This window comes from Puma concolor, chromosome C2, assembly GCF_028749965.1.
Source record: "Puma concolor isolate L17-30 chromosome C2, mPumCon1.1.hap2, whole genome shotgun sequence".
NCBI classification, from domain to species: Eukaryota; Metazoa; Chordata; class Mammalia; order Carnivora; family Felidae; genus Puma; species Puma concolor.
Genome location: NC_141675.1, coordinates 39,239,152 through 39,261,901, shown reverse-complemented (window position 1 = coordinate 39,261,901; position 22,750 = coordinate 39,239,152). Strand labels below are relative to the sequence as shown.

The following is a 22,750-nucleotide window of genomic DNA, read 5'->3' as shown; positions in this document are numbered from 1 at the left end:
CAGCTGTAACAAGAACACAAAGGACACAAAAATATCAATGAATGTTTTCATCTTTTTCTCTTAGTTCATCTAGTACTCAATGATGAAATATTGATAATGAACATTGCAATATTTTATAATTACCTTATTTGGGTACATTTCCAGAAATTGATATTTTGAAAATCAAAAACACTTAACAAAATCCAGCAATATTAATATTAAGGTATTGTATTAGCTCAAGCTTCCATAAGCTTGATAATATGCATAATATAATAATATGGATAATTCCATAAGCTTGCATGACTTAAACAATAGAAATTTATTTTCCCACGGTTCTGGAGACTGGGAAGTCCAAGGTCAAGGTGCAGATAGATTCAGTTCCTGGTAAGGGCTCTCTTCCTGAATTGTAGATGCCTATCTTGCTGTGTTCTCATATGGTTGAGAGAGACAAGGTATCTCTACCTCTCTTCCTTTTTTCCTGGGGCTACCAATCCGATCAGATTTGGGCCCAACCCTTATAACCTCATTTAAACTTAGTTACCTCCCAAAAGCCCTGTATCGAAATACAGTCATACTGAAGGTTAGAATTCAATATATGAATTTTGGAGGGACACAATTCAGTCTACATCAGGTATATTTTTAATATAAAAATAAAATAGGAAGGGAGTCAAACAAAGACAGGGAAGGGAGAATTTTCTAGGGTATAAAGAGGTAAAATAATGGTGTTTCAGTTTTTTAGTTATTGAAGTATGGGCTGCCCTTAAGTTAATGGACTCAAGTTTTACTGGTACAGACAACCATTAACTAAGAAGCATTTTCTGGCAGACTGTCCCACAAAAAGGTGTGAACTAGCATCCTTCTCACAAGTTTCCACAGAATTTTCAGCTAACTGGCATTGTTATAGCAACTGGAGTGCCAGAGGAAGCAGTCATGGTCTTTATCATCGTCATGTGTCACTATGGCAACAGGCGCCTCTGGAAAGTAAAAGAAAAAATCTTAAACTGTCAACTAGAATCAAAGACGTTTGTGAAGGGAAAAAAGGTGGAGGCTGAAATGAACATGAGGCTGGAGCAAAGGCCAGAGCAAAGAGAAATGATTGTACAGAGCTGAACAAACAAGAGAGAAAGGAAACAATAAGCAAAACAGAGGGCAGAGATGTGGCTTGCATAGGAAAGAGGAAGGCAGGAAGAAACATGTAAACATAAAATAGTGAAAAAATGTTTCCAGTGAGAAGGATTTGTAATATTTATTGATTTGAATAGCTCTGAGATCCAGAGATAAATGAGCATAGGATGTTAAGGTCTATGCTGTTGGAACAATCCAGTATGCTATTATTAATATTAAAGAAATATTGAGAATGAGGCAACAGGATAGTAAAAAGGAGTAAACCAATCTGTGGAGTGCTTTTGGCATAGCATCCTGCTGACTAAGAATTCTTGTAATATTTGGTGTTCAGAGGCACCACATTTAAATGTGGATCTTCCTTTATTGGGCAGTATGATTGCTTTAGACAAAGGCATGTTGCCATTTGGTCCATTATAAATATATATTTCCTTCATTAAAGGATCTTAATGGATTTTTCTTTCCAAGAGAGAATTCAGATGATTATTCTAATACTATTAAAAAGTAGGTGTCAATGTCATTTGGAATAAAACACTTTCACTTAATATTTTCTGTTTTATTAGTGGTCAGATGGGTCAAAAGTTTTTATGGCCCAATATTAATTTTTGTGAAGAGAAACGTGTACTTTATTAAAAGGTGTTACTAAAATGTTGATACTTTTTTTAAGAAATTATTTTCAGAAATGAGAGATTACAGGGGCACCTAGGTGGCTCAGTCGGTTAAGCATCCGACTTCAGCTCAGGTTGTGATCTCGTAGTTCATGAGTTCTAACCCCGCATTGGGCTCTGTGCTGACAGCTCTGGAGCCTGCTTTGGATTCTGTGTCTCCCTCTCTCTCTGCCCCTCCCCTGTTCACACTCTGTCTCTCTCTCTCTCTCTCAAATATAAATAAATGTTAAAAAAATTTTTAAAAAAAGAAATGAGAGATTGCAGAGGGAATAGAAAGAGAGGCAAAGAAAGAAGTGATAGTTGTAGTCTTAACTAAAGCAAAATAAAAAGAATGAAGCTTGAGATTAAACCGCAAAAATAAAACCAACAGTCTGGGTGGTTTGCAGAAATTTGGTCCCAAGGATTTTAACAGGATTTAATTTCTTTCCCTAGTTTAAAAATTTTTAATGGCAAGCATTTCTCTCAAGCACTGTATTTTAGGTGTCATTTACTAACTTGCAAAGGGGTGGTTTGTGGCCATTTCTGTTCTGTTCAGGATAAGTCAACTGGTTGACAGTAAGGATGAACAAACCTCTTTAAGAAGGCCCAGATTTTCAGTGTCCAGAGGCCCTTTGCTGACCTGCTCCCCCCAGAAGTAAAAGCTCCAGAGATATCACAGCACAAATATCCATCTTCTCTTTGGATCCATCCCCAAGACTTGGATACCAATAATGATACCTCCTTCTGAAAGTTCATGGTTTGAAAACCATGCAAAGCTTTGTAGTGTATAATCCTCACAAACAAGTTTCATTTTTCTTTTGAATATTGCAGTTATGTTTTAATTTTTTTCCTTTTTTTCTGCCAACACACACAAAAATGTCATTATTTATAAAATATGTATAAAACTGAATGCAATATGTAAATAAAATTGTCAATTCCTGATGTTCTAGTTACTTGAAACATGAAACAAAGAAGTGAGGAAACATGCAAACAGACGTCAAATTGAGGATTATACTTTCAAAAAAGTAAACTTGTTTTGAAGTATAATATATAAACAAAAAAGTGACTAAAGATTATAAATGTGTTGCTTGACGCATTATGTTGTAGTGAACACACTAGTTTAATCATCACCCAAACCATGATATGAAACATTATATTATAGCTTTCCCATGGTTTTCTAATAGTGTAAGAAAAGAGCCTGACATATTTTGCAGCCACATCCATTTACATTGTAAGATGGATAAGCAAAACAAAAATGTTCCATTGCAACTTCTAAGAATTTTTTGTACCATGTGCAAAGAGAGACCCCTGCTGGAACATTTTTTTTTTAAGAGAACCTCTAAACCAACCCACAGAAACTACAGAGAAAAAGAAATAGCTATGACTCTTACTGGCTTTAAGATGAAATTTCTGAATGCATTTTATTCCAAGAAATAGAAAATGTTTAACCTCTACTAAGGTAAAGGAGGCTTTGGGGTTTTCCTTGATATATACTTCTCTGATTTTCTTTAGATTTCCAAGATTGGGTAAAAATAGGGTCTAACTTTTTCTGCATGTCTCGAGATCCCTATTTCTTTGCTCTCTGCTGGGCTGATCGCCCCATACAACCAGGGTGCTCCTGGAGACCTGCGCGCAGTGGGGTGCATGGCCACTCCTGATGCTCTCTTTGGCATTATCACCTACTATTTAAGATGTGCTGTCTGTGGAGGTAGCAATTGATTCTAGAGCATAAACCGTAGTTTCATAGTCAGATGGATACATATCACACCTTACTAACTAATTTAATTTATTCCAAGTTAGGTACTGTGTACTTGCTCTTTATTGGGTGTCTGCTGGTGGTATATCTGGAGTCTCTGATTGCACATCATGAGACAGAATGTCCAGTGAGTGCCCTGATGAGGAGTACCAGCTGAGATGGGAAGCCAAGAGAATCCAGACTTGACGTGATAAATGCATTAGCATGTTGTTCATCCTGAAGTAGGAAAGTGAAGGCTGGAGCAATTCCCTGCTCCAACTGCCTGCACTTGGGAAGATTTGATCGAGTTCCTTAGGCAGAGAATAGGGCATATCCAGAGGGATTCAGGTGCACAAAATATGGGCATGATGATAATTTTAGAACCTGCACTGCTTTAATTTTATTTAAATTTCTCTTCCCCCTGAAGTCCATACTTACCTCCTTCTTTGTTTTGTGCCTCAGCAAAATACTATAAAACACCTTCTTCCTCACCCCAAAATGCAGTATGCCAACAGACTCATCTCTTTCTCACCTTTACCTGGACAACTCTTAAAAAATTACAAAGTTCAACTGAATTCTAATTCCTGACACGTTCCATATCCATTCATTTCAGCTGCTGGAATGCTCTGGGGTTGCCAGGTGATGGTCATCATGATCGTTCACCTGGACCACCATGACACTAACAATTGGTGTCTCCAACTAATCAATTCCCCAGATGGCTGCACTAAAATCTTAGCTCTCTAATCATTAAAACATTTATAATGTATACAAATATTGAATCACAATGATGTACACCTGAAACTAATAGGATATTACATGTAAATTATACCTCATTTAAAAAAGAGAAAAAAATAGAAAACCTATTCTACCTCAGTCTTAGGTGTTTTTGAGGTCAAAATTTCCTAGTACGGCATAAAGGGCCCTCCATCATCTACATGCTTTTTGGATTTTTAGTTCTGTCTCTTGGTAGGGATTTCCTCATATCCCTACACTCTGACATTCTTACTTGCTTCAGGTTTTCTAAAAACATCTTTGCATATGCTACCCTAATAGGAACGTCTTTTTCATCCCTTATTTACCATGCCCACAGTTTGTGGCTATCTCCTTTTTGAAACTTTTGTAATCCTTCCCCTCCCACTTCAGTTGAAAAGAGCCATTTCCTCTTTCATGCTGCTGTTTGAACCTGAACATTTTTTTATGGTCACTCCTTTGCCAATTTCTTGAACCTATTTATTTACCTGCCAATTTCTCCAAGCTGGAATATAACCACACCTGATTGATATTCTTACTGCTTAGTCCAGGGTCTGGCTTCTAAAAAAGAGCTCCTTAAATATTTCATTGTGTAGTAAGATGCTTCAGTGCTGAACCCTAATGATTCTGAAGGAGTGATTGCAGGAAATGTAGGTAATTTGTTATTTTAGCTAAGGGGCATATGGAATTTATTTTAAGAAAATCTATTAATGGGTAGGGCCCCCCGGGTGGCTCAGTCGGTTAAGCGTCCAACTTCAGCTCAGGTCACTATCTGAGTGGTATGAGCCCCGCGTCAGGCTCTGTGCTGACTGCTCAGAGCCTGGAGCCTGCTTCAGAGCCTCTGTCTCCCTCTCTCTGCCCCTCTCCTGCTCACACTCTGTCTCTCTCTCTCTCTCAAAATTAACATTCAAAAATTAAAAAAAAAATAGATTTTCTTTCTTTTTTTAATTTTTATTTTATTTTTGAAAGAGAGAGAGAGAGCGAGCGAACGAGCATGGCAGGGGCAGAGAGAGGGGGAGACACAGAATCCAAAGCAGGCTCCAGGGTCCTAACTGTTAGAACAGAACCCAACACAGGGCTCAAACCATGAACCGTGAGATCATAACCCGAGCAGAAGTTGGACACTGAATCGACTGAGCCATCCAGCCATCCCAAGAAAGAAAATCTATTAATGAGCCTTTTGTTATGTAAAGGTAAAGAAAAATTCGGTTCCCGAATGTCCCAGGCAGGAAATAGAGAAAGTAAAATGAGCTGCATTAGCACACACAGTAGATTGTCTTCACTTTGGTCAGAGTGGGGTTTTTTTTGTTTGTTTGGTTGGTTGGTTTTTTTGTTTTTAATTTTTTTTACTATTTATTTTTGAGAGAGAGAGAGAGAGCATGAGTGGGGGAGAGGCAGAGAGTTTGAGAGAGAGACACAGAATCAGAAGCAGGCTCCAGGCTCTGAGCTGTCAGCCCAGAGCCCGACACGGTGCTCAAACTCACGAACCGCAAGATCATGACCTGAGCTAAGTCAGATGCTTAACTGACTGAACCACCCAGGCGCCCCCATGTTGTTGTTGTTTTTTATGGAGATTATCATAACATTGACTGGACATCAGGCTGAAGATAGGTTGGTGGAAAGAAATAATATTTCTCAACCCTTGTGACATTGTCAAAGGCACTTCTATGTCTGGGCAGTAGGCTGGCTATAAAACATGGGATCTATCTGGGGGCTAAAGAGATAGTTGGGTAGCAGATAAGCCCAAGGTAAGGTAAAAACATTGACAGACCTTTACTTTCTCTGGTTTCTATTTTAATTTCCTCTGTAAACTCCTAGCCTCCAATTATATTAAACACTCTAGCCTAGATTCAGTTGAACTTTGGCTATTGAATGGTAGTGAATGGTGGTATCCACTCAGGACAAAGCAACGTAGTTAGGAGCAGTAGGGGCACCTTCCAATGTGCCCAATGAAGTTCTGAGTTCAGAGGAAACTGGCTGGATAGAGCTGCTGCTAATTCTTCTGGCACCCTTGTAAAAATTAAAAAGTACCCATTCTTCGGTACCCCTTACTTACTTCTGCCAGGAAATTGGTCTAATATACTTAAGTTACGATTTTGTTAAATTAACAGTTGTTAGGTCGAGCACAAGGTGCCAGATGGTGATCTGCAGTTCAACAACAGACCACAAGAGAAAATGAAATAGAGGCATTTATTATTCACAACCCTGGAGGAAGTATCTGGTATTTCCAACACTGTCATTACAACAACTGTCTCCATGCTAGTGAAAAATGGAAACAGGCAATCATTTTTGAGCTTTCTATGGATTCTGTAAGCTACTGAATTTCTTTCCAATAAATCAGCTTTCAGCAAAAATAGAGTGGAATTTTCTTGCTTGTATCTGAAACCCCTGATCTTCATTATAGCCAATTATCCTTTGGTTTACAAAATGCAGTACTCTTTACATGCTCTGGATGAAGGGTATGTGTGAGCACATACGTACATGTGGGACTTGGGATAGGCAAATATAATTTTTATGGCTTTAGGACAAATTACCAATGAAATATTTTGAATTTTTTTTTTCAAATTTTAAGACACTATACTACAATGTATGAAGAAAAGAACTAGCATTTTCTGGGGGTCACTGAATAAACCATGTGCTTTATGTATGTTATTCTATTTAAGCTCTAGAATAACTTTTGTCATAGGCATCAAATAGAGACACTACAGAAAGTTTCAACATAGTCAGAACTGTTTAGATATCCTTTAATTACCATTTCTTAGAAACTCAAACCTCTGCTTTATGTAACACTCTCTCCCTTCAATATCTTTATGCCTGTTTTTGTTATCTTTGAATTTTTCACTGTGTCTAATACTTGTCACATAGTAGACCCTCAAAAATGTTTAGCAAATGGCATTAGAGTCATATACCATATGCTACCCCAAACTGCTTTTTACAGGGTAAATAAAAAGCTACTTTGTATTCACTTTAAATATTGTAGCAATGGATTTTCATTTTCTTACAGACCATGTACAGCATAGCAAGGTTGATGTCTCATCAAGCTTGTTAAAAGAAGAATTTACCTGTCTGTATACGTCTGTGCATGTAAAGGTCTTTTGTTTTGGAAAGTGACAGTGACTGTGATTACTATCTGCAAATCATTTAAATGACTGCTGTATAATTAACAATCATTTCTACATCGTACACACAAAGATTCCCATTTGATTTTAACCCATTGTTGCTATTTGTGTGCTGTTAACTTTTCTCACTGTAGATTGCAAGACACCACTTAGATTTACGTTCAGGCAGATTATTTTACGAGACAACTGGGAATCCCTTACTTCCTAATGTATCCCAATCCTTCCTAATGTTGTTGCACTCCTTCATTTAATAACTATTTATAAAGCACCTGCTGTGTGCCAGGTGCTGTGGGAGCTTTGGTGCTATTTGGACTTCAGTGAACTGTAAGCATTGCCTTGATCTTTCAGATGTTCCCTTTGTTTTTAGATTAGTAACATGAAAATCTAAGTTGTATAACAAAGAACCCAACAAACCAGTGGATTAAGAAATGTAATTCCTCTCATGTAGTGGTCCAGGATGTGTAGCTTCTCTCTTGCTTCTGCTGTAGGTTGGTATCCTTGTGTCAAGGGTAAAAGGTGGGTCACAAGCACTTCTCTGTTTCAGTTCACAGAAAGGAAAAGTAGGATGGAAGCTGCATGTACATTTTTTTAAAGCCCAAGTCTAGAGTGACACACAACCCTTCTGTTCACACTCCATTGCCCCACCTAGATGTAAAGGGGCCTGGGGCCTCGCAGTCCCTAGCAGTCCCTAGCTAAGTGCGTACGTGTGCAGGTCGTTCTACATTTGCACACAAGAAGGGAAGATGGAAATTGTCTTTCACAGCCTCAGGACACTCAGGACTCCTTAGCACTTTGTCTTTTGAGCAGTTTAAGTCATTGCCTTTTTTTCAATCATCACCTTAAAGGCATTCTGAAGCCTCACTTTTTTTCCCCTATTTTTTTAAATTGAAGTATAATTGACATACAATATCCTATTAGCTTCGGGTATACATTGTAGTGATTCAATATTTTTTTAAAGTTTTTTATTTGGAGAGAGAGAAAGAGTGCAAGTGGAGAAGGGGCAGAGAGAGAGAGGGAGAGCGAGAAAATCCCAAGCCAGCTCTGTGCCATCAGCATAGAGCCTGATGCGGGACTCGAACTCACGAACCCCGAGATCGTGACCCGAGCTGGAATCAAGAGTTGGACACTTAACTGGCTGAACCACCCAGGGACCCAAATATTTTTATGTAATATAAAATGACCCCCACAATAAGTCTGGTTACCATCTGTCACAAAGTTACTATAGTATTATAGTATAGTATTATTGACTATATTCCCTATGCTGTACATTACATCTCCATGACTAATTTAGACTTCTTAATCCCCTTTACCTATTTGGCCTGTCCCCCAACTCCTCCCCACTCCTTCCCACTCATAAAAAACAGTTTCCTGTAACTATGAATCTGTTTCTGTTTTTTTGTTGGTTCATTTGTTTTATTTTTTAGATTTCACATATAAGTGAAATCATACAGTATTTGTCTTTTTTATGTCTGACTTATTTCACTTAGCATAATATCCTCTAGGTTCATCCATGTTGCCACAAATGGCAAGATTTCATTATTTGCTATGACTGAGTAATATTCCATTGTGTATATATACAAAACATTTTCTTTATCCATTCGTCCATTGATGGACACATAGGTTGTTTCCATATCTTGGCTATTGTAAATAGTGTTGCAAATGAACATAAGGGTACATATATCTCTTTGAATTGGTGTTTTTGTTTTTGTTTTGCTTTTTGGATAAATACTCAGAAGTGGAATTTATGGTAGTTTTGTTTTTAATTTTTTGGGGAACTCCATACCATTTTTCATAGTAGCTCTTCCAATGAACATTCCCACCAACAGTGCAGAAAAGTTTCCTTTCTCTACATCCTTACAACACCTGTTATTTCTTGTCTTTTTTTTTTTTTTATTATAGCCAGTCTGAGATATGTGAGGTGCTATCTCATTGTGGTTTTGATTGGCATTTCCCTGATGATTAGTGATGTTGAGCATATTTCCATATATATGTTGGCTATCTGTATGTCTTCTTTGGAGAAATATCTGTTCAGATCCTTTGCTGTGTGAGATGCTTATGTTTTGCATTTTGTGTTTATTTTCTGATTATGTAGCCAGGGCTCTTCCTTCCCTTGCATTGAATTAAGATAAGGGAGCTATACTGGAGCCTGGAAAACAGAAGTTGACTGATGCTCTTGCTTTCAAAAACATGAGTTAATTGAATGGAATGTATTAGGTCAGTCTTTCTCAAAATTAGCCTTGCATCAGAGTCACATGGAGGGTTTGTTAAAACAAACCCTGCTGGGTCCCTAACTCAGAGATTCAGTTCAGTAGGTAGGGCCTGATAATCTGCATTTATCAGGACTGAACTCCTCACTGCTTCTCACCCTTCCAAGTGTTTTCCTCTGTGGAAGGCCCCCAGGGCCTTCCTGTAACCCTCATGAGCAAGCCTAATAATCCTGAAGTTCAATTTCCCAATAGCTCTGGACAATCGAGACATAGACTGAGATTGAATTTGATTTGAGTAAGGAAACATGACTTTCTTGCACATCTGGATCTGTAGGGTAAAATTATTATATGCTTCATTGACCAGTTTGCTAGTCAGGAATTTGCTTAAAGCACTAACCCTTCTCTTTATACCTGTAAATCTTTCTAAGGCCACAGGGAGAGTACCTCAAAAGATTACTTACATGCCCTGTGATTTAGATCTGAAAGAGGACTGGGGCAAGAGGAATACTTCCTGAGCCTGTAACCATGATCCTGACCCTCTGCCCATCCAGCCAGCACAGGTATTCTGAGATTATAAGGGAGGTGACCTGGTACCCTGGTTCAGCAACCCTTCATTTGCTCTAGACCTGAGGGCTACACTCTCTGCCATACATCTATAAATACTTTTACATTTAAGCAACAGGTAGAAACCTTTTGCAAAAATTATAATCATTTCCCAATTCTCTGAAATAAAAGGCCGTTTTATATATGCCAAGATGTTTAAAACAGGGTTCTAAGTCAGAAATGTGTACTATCCCAATATTGTAAGCAAAGACACTTTTCCATCTGCCATGTACTTACCCAAATAAAGTGTTTTCGGGATAAAGTTTCTTCTGGGAAACATGTATCAGGGAAATCTCCAAAATATCTGGAATGTATCATCTAATGCTTTTTTCTGTCCTTTCAAAATTACCATTCACTTTGGCTTTGGCCTATTTTTTATTGACTGAAGTTCTAAGGATAGCCAAGGATAATGTCTTTTTTCTGAATTATTTTTTGGCCATTTTGCAAAAACATGGAAAGAGATGGTCACTATATTTAAAGGAGCTGACAATGGAAAGAGAGGGTGATGTAAATAAGGTTTCAGTATTCATCAGGTACTGACAGTGACACATGCTACTAGAAAAAAAAGTGGAAAATGTCTCTATTATAAAAGCCTGGTGTTCATACTGCATCATTCATTAATTCATATTTGCTGTGTACAGAGCCCACAACTATTTGACATAGAACTTTCCAAGTTTAGTATGAGACTCAACTTTACATTATTTGTATAGAGGCTGCAAATCCTTACTTTCCACATGTAGATGAACTCTTTCAGGTGGCATATTATATGGTTCTTTTGGGTTTGGCGTAAATGGAACACAACATGCAACAACCCTTCAAAAAGGCAACACTGAATCATTATTTATCTACTCTTATAGTTTAGACCCAATACATTTTTGTAGCTATAAAAATAATCAAACTGCATACTCTGCTATGGAGACTGGTATGGGGACTGGTATTACTTCACAGTTCTAAATTCAGAAAAAATTAGTAAAAATAGCAGCTTCTCCAGTAAGAGCATCATGGGATCCAAAATTTTCAGCAACAAGAAAACTGCAGTGTATAATGGGGCACTTATAAGTCAGCTGAGGGTTCTGTCTTTTTTGGTTAAAATGTAGGGAGTTCTTATATGTGTCATTTGGTTAAGATATGAGGAGTTCTTAGATATTATGCTAGGAGATGTATATATATTTCTCATTTAATCCCTCCAGTAATTCTGTGAGGCTAGTACTTGTTTTAGCTCAGGCTGCCATAAGAAAATACAATAGATTGGATGGCTCAAATAACAAAAGTTTATTTCTCACAGTTCTAGAGCCTGTAAATCCAAGGTCAAGGTACCATAAGGGTTCGTACCTGATGAGAGCTCTCTTCTTGGGTATTAGACTACCACCTTCTCACTGTGTCCTTACATGAATTTTCGTTGGTGTTTTTGGATGGAGAGAGAGAGAGTGAATTCTTTTGGATGGAAATAGCAAGTTCTCTTGTGTCTCTTCTTATAAGGGCACTAATCCCAACACCCTTATGACTTCATCTAAACCTAATTATCTCCCAAAGACCTCATCTCCAAATAACATCACATTGAACATTAGGACATCAACATATGAATTTTGAAGGATGCAGTTCAATTCATAACAGTACTACTATTATATCCATTTTGTAGAGAAATTGAAGCTCTGAGAAGTTAAGCTAATCAGTGGGGAAGCCAGGAATTATACCCTTTCTAATCCCTTAGAGGCCATACTACTCTTATGGAGCCATCCTTGTGATAATGTCACTGGCTGATGTCACTTAATTCCCCAGGCCTTAGCAGCTTGTGTCTACAAATGGAGTCACAGTTCCAACTGGACATCTCTTTTCCTCATCATTTAGGGCCTCATCCCTTATAAAGTGTAGCCCTCCAGTCCTTCTGGGAGAAGGTAGGCAGATATCTCCTATGGGCAGCAATGATTCAGCTTCCATAACATATTTCTCCTCAGACACCTGCCCTCTCCATCCCCGGTCCCAATGCCTCACCCTAGACTGAGACTCTGGAAACTTCAAGCTTTATGACTTCCTACAGGAAATATTTATTGAATGTTTTCTGTGTTTGAAAAATAAAATATAAACAAGTGAAAAATAAAATATACACAGGATTCCAAATTATGCTGCATGTGTCCATGTGTGTTGCAGAGGGCAAAAGACATCTTTCTTCCCCTTTTATGAGTGTATTAAGAAAAAACATCCAAAACTTAGAAAAAAGTAAAATATAACCATGTGCTCTTTTAAAATCATACTAACTAGTGGTTCTTAACCAGGGGCAATTTTGACCCCTAGTGGTTATTTATTTAAATCTGGAAACAATTGTAATTGTTAAGATTGGGAGGTAAGGTGCTACTGGTGTCCAGTGAATAGAGGCAGAGGTGCTGCAGGACATCATACAACCCATAGGACAACCTCCAGCAATGGTGATCTAAATTATCCAGCCCAGAGTGTCAAGAGTAGTGAGGTCAAGAAACCTATACTAGAGCATTGTCTTCCAAACCTGATTAAGAGTCAGCTGATGCTCTAGCAGACTGCAGGTTTGACTTTCTACTTACTATTGATTATTTTTCCACAATGTAAAGTTGTATGTCAACTTCTAGAAGATTGATAAGCTGCCAATGATTTCTATCTAGTACAAAAGTTTTATCGTACTACTAATGGTAGTCATTGACCAGTTTTTAAAATCTAACTTTGCAATTCTATTCCAGAATTCTTTTCTTCTCTGAATTTATATATAGTTGATGCTCAGTGTTTGTGGCAGTACATTCTATAAAGTCACTGTGAACACTGAATTAGTGAATAATGAACCATTAGGTTTCTGCTCGGTAAAGTTGGATGTTACCTTCTAGAAAATTGATAAGCTACACAAGATTTCTGTCTAGTACAAAACTTTTACTGAGGAAAGGCATGGTTAGATTCCTTCAAGCTTCTCATCACATTTTCATCAGTTAATCAACACATAACCTTGACTTTTATGTGTTTCTTTTAAAGACACCTTATTTACTATATATTGTTGATTCATTAATGTTGAACTCCCAGCCAACTGCACTATAACTCATGTCTGAAGGAAGCTTATCTAATACACATATTTTCTCTGTAAGGCGTATCACAACTTTCTTGAGCTTAAAAACAATAGATGGCATCCCAACACTTTGTGTGGGAGTCATTTTGAATAGTAGATTCACCAAGAAAAATACAAAAATTTTGTAAAATGTGGCAATAAATAGACGTCAAAAAGGATACTCATTTACAGCATGAGAGCGGAAGTAAGAAGGCAGAGCTCCTTCCTCTTTGCTGGCAGCTGGCAACTTAGATGTTGGGAAATTCAATTTTTTTACTTCTCTGCACCACACCTCTGCACAAAGCCTTCATGAATGAGTGCAAAAGTGCCACGAGTATTGATTTGGGGTTACAATTAAATTTTAGTGAGTAGACGAGTTTACAAATACAAATCTGTGAATAATTGTTTCTTATATTCTTTTTTAAACCAGACTCTGTTAGTTCCTTCATTACTGAATTAAATAAATATTTGATACGTGCTCACTATATTTGTGTGAAAGTTATGTTTTTAACTTTTTGAAAATTAAAATAGTTCAATACTTTTTGAATGTCAAAATATGTTATGTAGGTAGTCAAATGCTTGATGTCTTAAAGGTGTTTTTAGGGCAGTAGTTCTCCCAGGTTTATTTTAGGGACATGAGTCCCAGCACAGTAGGGACTAGACCCAGAGACGAATGTACATATCAGACAATTTACTATGTTCACAGTCTTCTCTCCCTTCAGATGTTTCTGGGCTAAGCCCCCTGTGCTTGGCACCTGTTTCCCTCAGGATGAATTTTCCCTTAGGAGGTTCTTGGGAAAACAAGCTGCTACTGAGCTCACTGCACAATTCCTAGAAATGTCAGACATGTCTGAATCCCAGGCTAAACTCAAACTGGGACTTCTAGAGACTGGTCAGAAGCCGGTCTTCGGAGTCACGGCAAGAGTAAAGTCAAGGAGACTGAGGTCAGAAAAGGTTCAACAAGATCAAACAAACAAAAAAAAATTGCGAGGGGAAAACTTCCCTCCCCAGAGTGAATCTTCTGGGAACTAAGGAAATTCTCTTTTATCAGAGAACTTTCTGGAACCTAAAGAAATAAGTCCCACAGCCTGTAGCAAACTAAATGTATAGATAGCATCTTTAGCATACAATTAAGAGTTTATCAGAAAATTAACATGTAAGGAATCCTTGCAAGTAGGAGGTGCTACATTACGTTATGCTGCTAAGAGGAAGACTGATGTCTTAAGAACCAAAAGTAACTTCATGTTCCCTACATACCTAGGATCCATGTGAATTGCAGTTTTTGATACCATCATATACTTTATACTTGGGAGTTTTTTTTTGTTTTTTTTTTTTTTAAGTTTATTTATTTATTTTGAGGCAGGGAGAGAGAGAGAGAATCCCAGGCAGGCTGTCCACTGGCAGCACAGAGCCAGACACGGGGCTCACACTCATGAACCATGAGATCATGACCTGAGCTGAAAGCAAGAGTGGGACACTCAACTGACTAAGTCACCCAGGTGCCCCCTGGGGAGTTTTAAAATTACATATAAATAGTATTTGTAGCATTTTCTTTTCCTTTCCTCTTTCTTACCTTTCAGCAACCTGGATTGTCCTTAGGTCCTTGTGAAGATTGCAGGGGTGCTATTCTCATCATCTGGAACTGTGGTTCTCAATCTGGAGACATTTTTGTTAAGGGTGGATGGGAAGTGGTCCAAAATATCAATAGTGCCAAGGTTTTCAAACTGATCTACCTAGGGGTGAGCAAACTGTTTCTGCAAAGGAATGGATAGTAAGCATTTAGGTCATACTCCTTTGCAACAACTCTACTCAGGTTGTAATGTGAAACTAGCTGTGGACAATGTGTCAACAAATGAGCATGTATGTGTTTCAATAAAATTTTCTTGATGGACCCTGTTAAATTAATTAAACCAGGAGGCCATTAGGTTGAGGTAGCTCTGTTGCAATGGTGGACTACATTAGCAAACTAAAATCCTAGCCTATAAATGACTCAGATTTATGAAAATGAAACCTAAGGACAACCAATCACAAATAGCCAACTAGGCTTTAAGTTATAGCCAATTAATAATTTCCTTACTTTGCTTCCCCCTTTTCTGTGTGAAAGTCTCTCCCTGAGCTCCTTGTCAGTGGAGCTCTGCCATCACTTCCAATTTGGTGATGCTCCATTGCAGTAGATTTATGCTCAAATAAATTAAAAAACATTTTTAATATGCCTCAGTTTACCTTTTAGCAGCATTTAAATTTAACCTTCATGTAATTTCAATATATTACAAAATATATTCATTTGATGTTTTTCAAAAATTAAAAATATAAAAGAAAAGTCATTACTTAGCCTGCAGCTCATATAATAGAGGTTGTGGGCATGATTTGGTGCATGCTTGCAGTGAACAGAAAGCTTTTTGCTTCCATCTGTTTCAGAAGAAGCACGGTATTTTCATTTAGCAAAAGCATTTATTCTTTTTTTTAAAACTTACAACATTTTAAAGTATGATTTGTGTTGGATAATACCAGTGATTCAGCTAAGAAGAGCTGTGGATGAAGAATAGTCCTTTTTATGTAAGCAATCATGTTATGTTCTGGTCATTAAGAACTGAATATTTAATAGGCTCATGGACTGAGGAAAATTATTCTTTTTCTAAAGTGTTTATGATTTGCTTATTTAATCTTTGTCCCTCTTTTCAGGCTTCTTGGCTTTTTTTGGCTTAGTACTAGATTTTCAGAGTAAAGCAGACCCAATTTTCTGTGGGGCTGATATTTCACCAGTGGTGAGTTGTTTCAGATTCTGGGTCATTTACATTTCAAGCCTGCAATTTGATCTGATTATCACTGGCTGAAAAGAAACACTAAGAGCTTTATTATGTGGATTGAACTGGATAACCCATCCTAAGGGCTGCAGTAAAATTGGAAGAAATTGGGAGTCTGGAGGATAGTTGCTTTCCATTTATTTCTTAGCAGTGGAATATCATGGAAGAGTTTCACAAACACTATTTTCCAAAGAACAACTGAAAGAAGCTTGAAATTTCTGCTCAAGAACTAAGGAAGACTACCCTTTACCAGGATGAAAGGAAGAATGGAGGAGAACAAAAACGGTTATTATTCGATAGGCTGAGACATGCCTAAAAAGAAGGAAAGTAACAGTATTGTGCTCCCAATACTTTCTCCTTTCCTGAGTGATATAAAGGGTACCTGTAAAAACTTCTAGAACTGATAAGGGAGTTTGCTATAGTGCCCAGAATACAGTATAAAATATACAAAACTGAGTAGTTTCTCTAAATTTACCTATTAGAAGACATGGTAAGGGAAACACAGTATCCCATTCTCAATGTCAGCCAAAGACATAAAATAGAATAAGAATTGAGCCTATTAAGAAATGTACAAAACATACATGGTGAAAATTACATTTACTGACAAGTTCAAATAAAATAAATGAATAAATGGAGAGAAATTGTATTAGGGTTCTATCAGTGAAGCAAAACCATTATGAGTGATGGAGAGTAAGGGATTTATTAAAGAATTAGACCTTACAACTGTGGGAACAAGTTGAGAAATCAATGTAAGGCAGTTGTTTATGGGTTTTTTTTTTATGTTTTTCTGTCTTTTTTTCTTTCTTTTTCTTTCTTTCTTTCTTTCTTTCTTTCTTTCTTTCTTTCTTTCTTTCTTTCTTTTCTTCCTTCCTTTCTTCCTCCCTTCCTTTTTTTATTTTTTAGAGGGAGAGAGAGACAGAGACAGAGTGTGAGTGAGGGAGGGTCAGAGAGAGAGGGAGACAGAATGTGAAACAGGCTTCAGGCTCTGAGCTGTCAGCAAAGAGCCCGACATGGGGCTTGAACCCACAAACCATGAGATCATGACCTGAGCTGAAGCTAGATGTTTAACTGACTGAGCCACCCAGGTGCCCCTATTTTTTTTTTTTATTATTATTTTTAAGGCAGTTGTTTTTGCATCTAGTGCTGGCCTTGTGTCAACAGAGTTGGCAAATGGGAAAAAAAAGATGGTCTTAAGTGGGGGAGAGCAGGGAAAGACTGGAAATTGTGTTTTTCTTTCATCACCTCCAACTCCAATGATGCAGGTCTCTTGCAGGACAAGCTGACACCCTTACCCAGTGTGAGCCTGGAGCATAAACTTGACTCAGATTTAGAGAGCTGAAGAAGGAAGTCTGACATTAACTGGAGGAGCTGTAGGCCCAATTAGTCCTTCATTTCCTCCCTTAACTCTTGTCTACATTTCTTCTGTGGCCAACCCTAACCAGAACCACATAGGAGAGGAAAGTGTAAAGAGCATAGTTCCAGATTTGCTATGTTCACCCCGTATAAAGCAACCATACATACCATGTCTCTCGATAATAATAATAGTATAATAGCAAACACATAGCATGTGCTACATGTTAGACACCTTTCTAAGTATTTTTCATTTGTTAACTCATTCTACACCTCACTACAACTATCTGAAGTAAATATGATTATTTGCCTCATTTTATAAATGAGGAAACTTGCCCATGACCACAGAGCTCACAAGTGGCAAAGTCATCATTCAAACACAGACGGTCTAGAAAGACTACACTTTTTAAAATGTTAAGGCTTGCCAGATTAATATATTTTATTATAATCTAAATTAAAATCCTGATGTGCTGAGTATTGAGAATTTGTGAGATTTTTCTCAAAGTGTATCTTGAAAAGTGAATGACTACATACTGTAAAACTCTAATAACTGAAATATAGAAATTGTATTTTATAATATGTAAATATGGAAATACCATATTTTTATAAGAACCAACAAAGAATCAAAGATAGCCTTAAGCAGAGTTTAACATATAAACCTAGTGAAAAAGAGATAGAACTTGACAAATGTACCCTTGGAAAACTGGCTTCTGGGTAAGAATCCAGTGATACCCTCATCTCCCTTCGTGACACTGTGACTGACATTGAAAGAGGGGAGGCAACATCAGTTAGTTTCATACTTTCTCACTGCCATCCTTGTGAATCTATCACATCAGCATCTTTTTCCCTTGTACCTGGGTACTGCCCTGTGCACATAGGTCCCATCATTTATCCAACCCTTTTAGGTATTAAGTCTCTCAAGTTACATTCAGTCATAAAAGTAGAGTGGTGAGGAGCACAAAGTTCTGACAGCTAGTAAGGTACTCTGAGCCTGCTCTCCCTGACTGTCACAGATGTTTAAAACTGACTCTTTATCATGCAGGGGTTTTCTGGGGGGACAACTGGAAGAGTCCCCTGCTAGCTCCTTCTACCGCAGAGCTTTTCATGGACTAATTCTTGCCTCTGTGCCCACTGAGCCTCTATCTCCCTTTTTTCATGACTTTTTGGTTAAGGTGTAGGATGACCAACTACCCTGATTTACCTGAGATGGAAGAGTTTCCCAGGACGTGAGACTTTTAGCACTAACACTGGGACGGTCCTAGACAAATCAGAGGGTTAGTCACTGTAGAAGTTTCCTATTAAATAATACCTCTGCACCACCATGCTTGTTCACATCTGCCTCCAGAGAAATAAGCACTTTGACCCACTATCACTACCTAAATGCAGCCTTCTGCTGCCATGGGTCACTTTGGCTAATATGTCCCTGGAGACTGGCAAGTGGCTTGAGTCACTCTAGTCCCGTGAGTCCCCAAATGCCAGGGAACCACATACCATGCTCCAAGGATGGCCTCCTAGAAGCCCCAACTGGGCTTGAGATGAAGAGGAAAAGTTTCTAATTGTCCTCTCAGGGTAGGTATGAAACCTACACCAAGTATTCTCTCTAAAAAGTCACCCTCGGGGCGCCTGGGTGGCTCAGTCGGTTGAGCGACCGACTTCGGCTCAGGTCATGATCTCACGGTTTGTGAGTTTGAGCCCCGTGTCGGGCTCTGTGCTGACAGCTCAGAGTCTGGACCCTGCTTCTGATTCTGTGTCTCCCTCTCTCTCTGCCCCTCTGCCACTCATGCTCTGTCTCTCTCTGTCTCAAAAATAAATAAACATAAAAAAAATTAAGAAAATAAAATTAAAATAAAATAAAATAAAATAAAAAGCCACCCTCCTTTGGCTTTTTAATTGTCAGTCCTTTTAGGCCATTTTCTATGGTTTGGCTGATGTTTGTTACTCATTTGCTAGTGATGTTGAGACATTTGGGAATGTGGGAGCACCCGCCACCCATTTGTTTTTGTCACAACCTTTTTAGGCCTCCGACAAAAATGTGACAGAAAGAATTAGAGTTTAATATCATGTTTCATAAACCCATTAACCACAAAAAATAAATTTCAGGGCAAAAGAGGATGAAAAGAACTGATTTGATACATAGAAATGTTAAGTCAAAAATCATATGTCAAAAAGCATATACAAATTTAAAAGTTAAATGATAACCAGCAATATATTTTCAACAAAATAACAAATAAAAGGCAGATTACCATAATTATGTAAAAAAATCTTTTATAAATAATCATCTAGATTCCATATTTCACCACCTGCACCCTACCTCCCTGTCCTAGCCCTCTTACCAATTTCCTGGCCTGGAAGAATAGGAATTCAGGGTAATGGATGCCTCTCATACCTCCTTATGTTCTTTTCACCACCAACAGTCAGAATGATCCTTTAAACATGTAAACAAGATCATGTCATTGCTCTATCTGAACTTTCTTTATGGCTTTCCGTTACATATAAAATTTAATTCAAAGTCCTTACATACTATGGCACAGAAGGCGCTAGGCCATCGGGTGCTGGCTGCATTTGTGACCTTATTTACAACCTACCCCTTTGTGAGAGCAGGGATTTTGTTTATGGCTATCACTCAGCACTTAGAACTATATTTAGCACAGGGCAGGCATTCACTAAATTTTTGTTGAATAAATGAGTTAATGGATGGATGACTAGAAGAAAAACACTAGTGAAATATAGAGTTTATTTAAACAAAGGATTCATCACCGACTAGTTGATAAGGGCACTCTCATATACTGCTTAAAGAAATATAAATTTAGACATTTTTGGGAAAAAATTTGGAAATAAGAATGTAAAGTATATGAAGTTGATAACATTTTACGGATTTGGTGGTTTCTTTTCTAGAAATCCAGAATATGACCTACCAATTAATTTAGGTAAAAGGATTTCAATATAGCATTATTAATCATAATGAAAAAATGGAAACAATTTAAATGTCAAACAATAAAGGAAAAATTTAACACATTTTTATTTACTCACATGATGGAATATTATATAGATATTAAAATGATTTCCAAACAAATTTTACTTCTGGGTAATTCCAGTAAAATGTACACGATATAATGCTCAGTAAAAAAAAAAAATACAAAATTTTAGATATCATATAACTGTAATTTTAAAAATTTATGCATAAATGAAAAATTGGAGAAAATTCTTCAGTGTTCACTATAGTTCATTCTGGTTTGTGTAATAACTAGTGATTGAAATTTTCTTCTTTATACTTTGTTTAAATTTCAAATTTTATTATGTTTAGAATCAAGTATATAAAATTTATGTTAAAAATTATTCAATTGCCAGAGAAACTACTGATCAATGAATGCTGGCAGTCCTTAGCACTTCCCTAGACAGGTGTAGGCCAGTATGAACATGAATCAAATGAGCATGAATCAAATGTGCATGAAATTAAATTAACTTCCTTAAAAACAAGGCCAGAGAACCATATGACAGAATTTAATGTACTCTTATAAAATGTGCATGAAAAGGAACTGCCTTTATTTTTTTTATAACTGTTCCCGTATTCCTCTACCTTCTTACAAGCCTCTTGACCACAGAAAATATTTGAGGGCACCTGGGTGGTTCAGTAAGTTGAACATCTGACTTTGGCTAGGGTCATGATCTTGTAGTTTGTGAGTTCAGGCCACACATCGGATTGGTTGCTGTCAGTGCAGAGCCTGCTTCAGATCCTCTGTCCCCTCTCTCTGCCCCTCCCCTGCTTGCACTCTCTTAAAAATAAATAAGTGTTTAAAAAAAAATATTTGATTTGTCGAGTGAATTGTTTACATCTCATCCAGTTTAAAATAGTGTATTGTGAGTAATTAGTCTGTGTTATTCCATCTTTTCCTTATCTGATTGATGTAAATCTGGGGTCATGGTTCATGAGTTGTTGACCCTGGTTACAGTATCTCACTTTATTTTGCCACTTGCCACATCTACCACAATGCCTTTTGCCTCTTAATGACTAGGGTCTTGCTTTGTCAACCATAGGAGCGAAGCTGGTCTCACTTGGTGTTAGGAGCAGTGTTTACAACTGATGTTGATAACAACAAGCCTTTATTGAGCACATACTATGTGAAAGGGCATTGTTCTATGAACTTAAAGTGTATTAGCATGTGTAATTCCCATCTCAGCTCTGTGAGATGTATACAGATAAGGAAACTGAGGCTCAGAGAGACTGAATGCTTTGCCCAGAGCCTGTAAGGTCAAATTTAGCATGTTCATGAACCTTGCTACTGCCCTCAATTGTCAGCTCTTCTCACAATGTAGCCTTCTCAATTGACTGCAGGTCTTCTTGGGACCCCTTCCTCAAGGTTTCAAGAACACCTGACTGCTTTTCCAAAGGCTAGTGGAATGGTTGGGATCTATGAAGCTGTTCTGAGATGACTGTATCTTAATTCCCCAACTACTGCTCCCTTACCTTGCCCAGGCTGGACTGGAGGCAGGATTGGCAGGCTGGAAGTTTCTCACAGGGAAAGAAGATAATTTGTCCCACTGACTTCAATTTTCCAGAGCCTGCTCTTCTGCAGACTTCCAGGAGACTTGCTTTATTACTAGTTCTCTTCCTCTAGACTCTGGATGAGATTTTTCCTTCTGAACTTTGTCCTTTCCCCTCCTTATCTGATCTTCAAGCGTTAGATCTTGATGTGTGAAAACTCAGTTATGGGATATTTAAGAAAACCATTGAAAAGTTAGGTTATCAGGAGAAAAAAAGAGTCTCACTAGAAAAAAAGTTCAAACAAGTTTTCTTTAGATATTACTTCAGTTTGTTGCTTTCATCAATTGGTCTTTATAGTGAAACGCTAAAAAGGGGCGGGGGGGAACCCACCTGCATTGCACAGAAAAGATATTGGGTGGTATTTGAAAACATTACTCTGCTCCTTATACTCATTAGCCCTGACAGATCCATGCTAGCCTGGCCATCCCCACCTTCCTGTCTTAGTGGTCCTGCCTCCATCCTTCTGCCAACCCACATGCAAGAGCTATTAGTATCTAAGTTCAGCTGTTCATATCCACATTTGGAAAACTCTTGGGCTTCAAAGGACCCTTACTTAAATGTCACGGTTGTGAAAGTCAAACCTTAAACTTTGAAACTGACATCTTAGCTACAATTAGCTTGTGTGTGTGACAGGTGAGAGTGGGAAAAAGGACTCAGAGAGGAAGCCCACAGAGAGCATCAGCATTTTGCCCAGGCTACCCTCTTCTTTCTATTATGACTGTTCTCATTGCACAAAGGGAATGTTTAGTTTGTCTATTGGAGTCACAAGGCTAATGATAACGAGTCTTAGTTGGTATCTTTCATTTTGTCCACACATCTAGATTCCAGGT

The 22,750-nt window shown here is 37.8% G+C and overlaps 1 protein-coding gene and 1 long non-coding RNA gene across 12 annotated transcripts in view; one reads left to right on the top strand and one right to left on the bottom strand.

Moving 5' to 3' along the window:
- The window catches only part of SLC9A9 (solute carrier family 9 member A9), a 743,317-nt gene that overhangs the window by 77,941 nt on the left and 642,626 nt on the right, over positions 1-22,750 (top strand). The window lies entirely within an intron of this gene.
- LOC147577209 (uncharacterized) lies at positions 14,793-22,187 on the bottom strand. The gene is made up of 3 exons (XR_015240026.1): positions 21,843-22,187; positions 19,711-19,802; positions 14,793-14,977 (listed from the first exon to the last, which is right to left on the bottom strand). It is a non-coding gene; the product is annotated as an uncharacterized LOC147577209 (long non-coding RNA).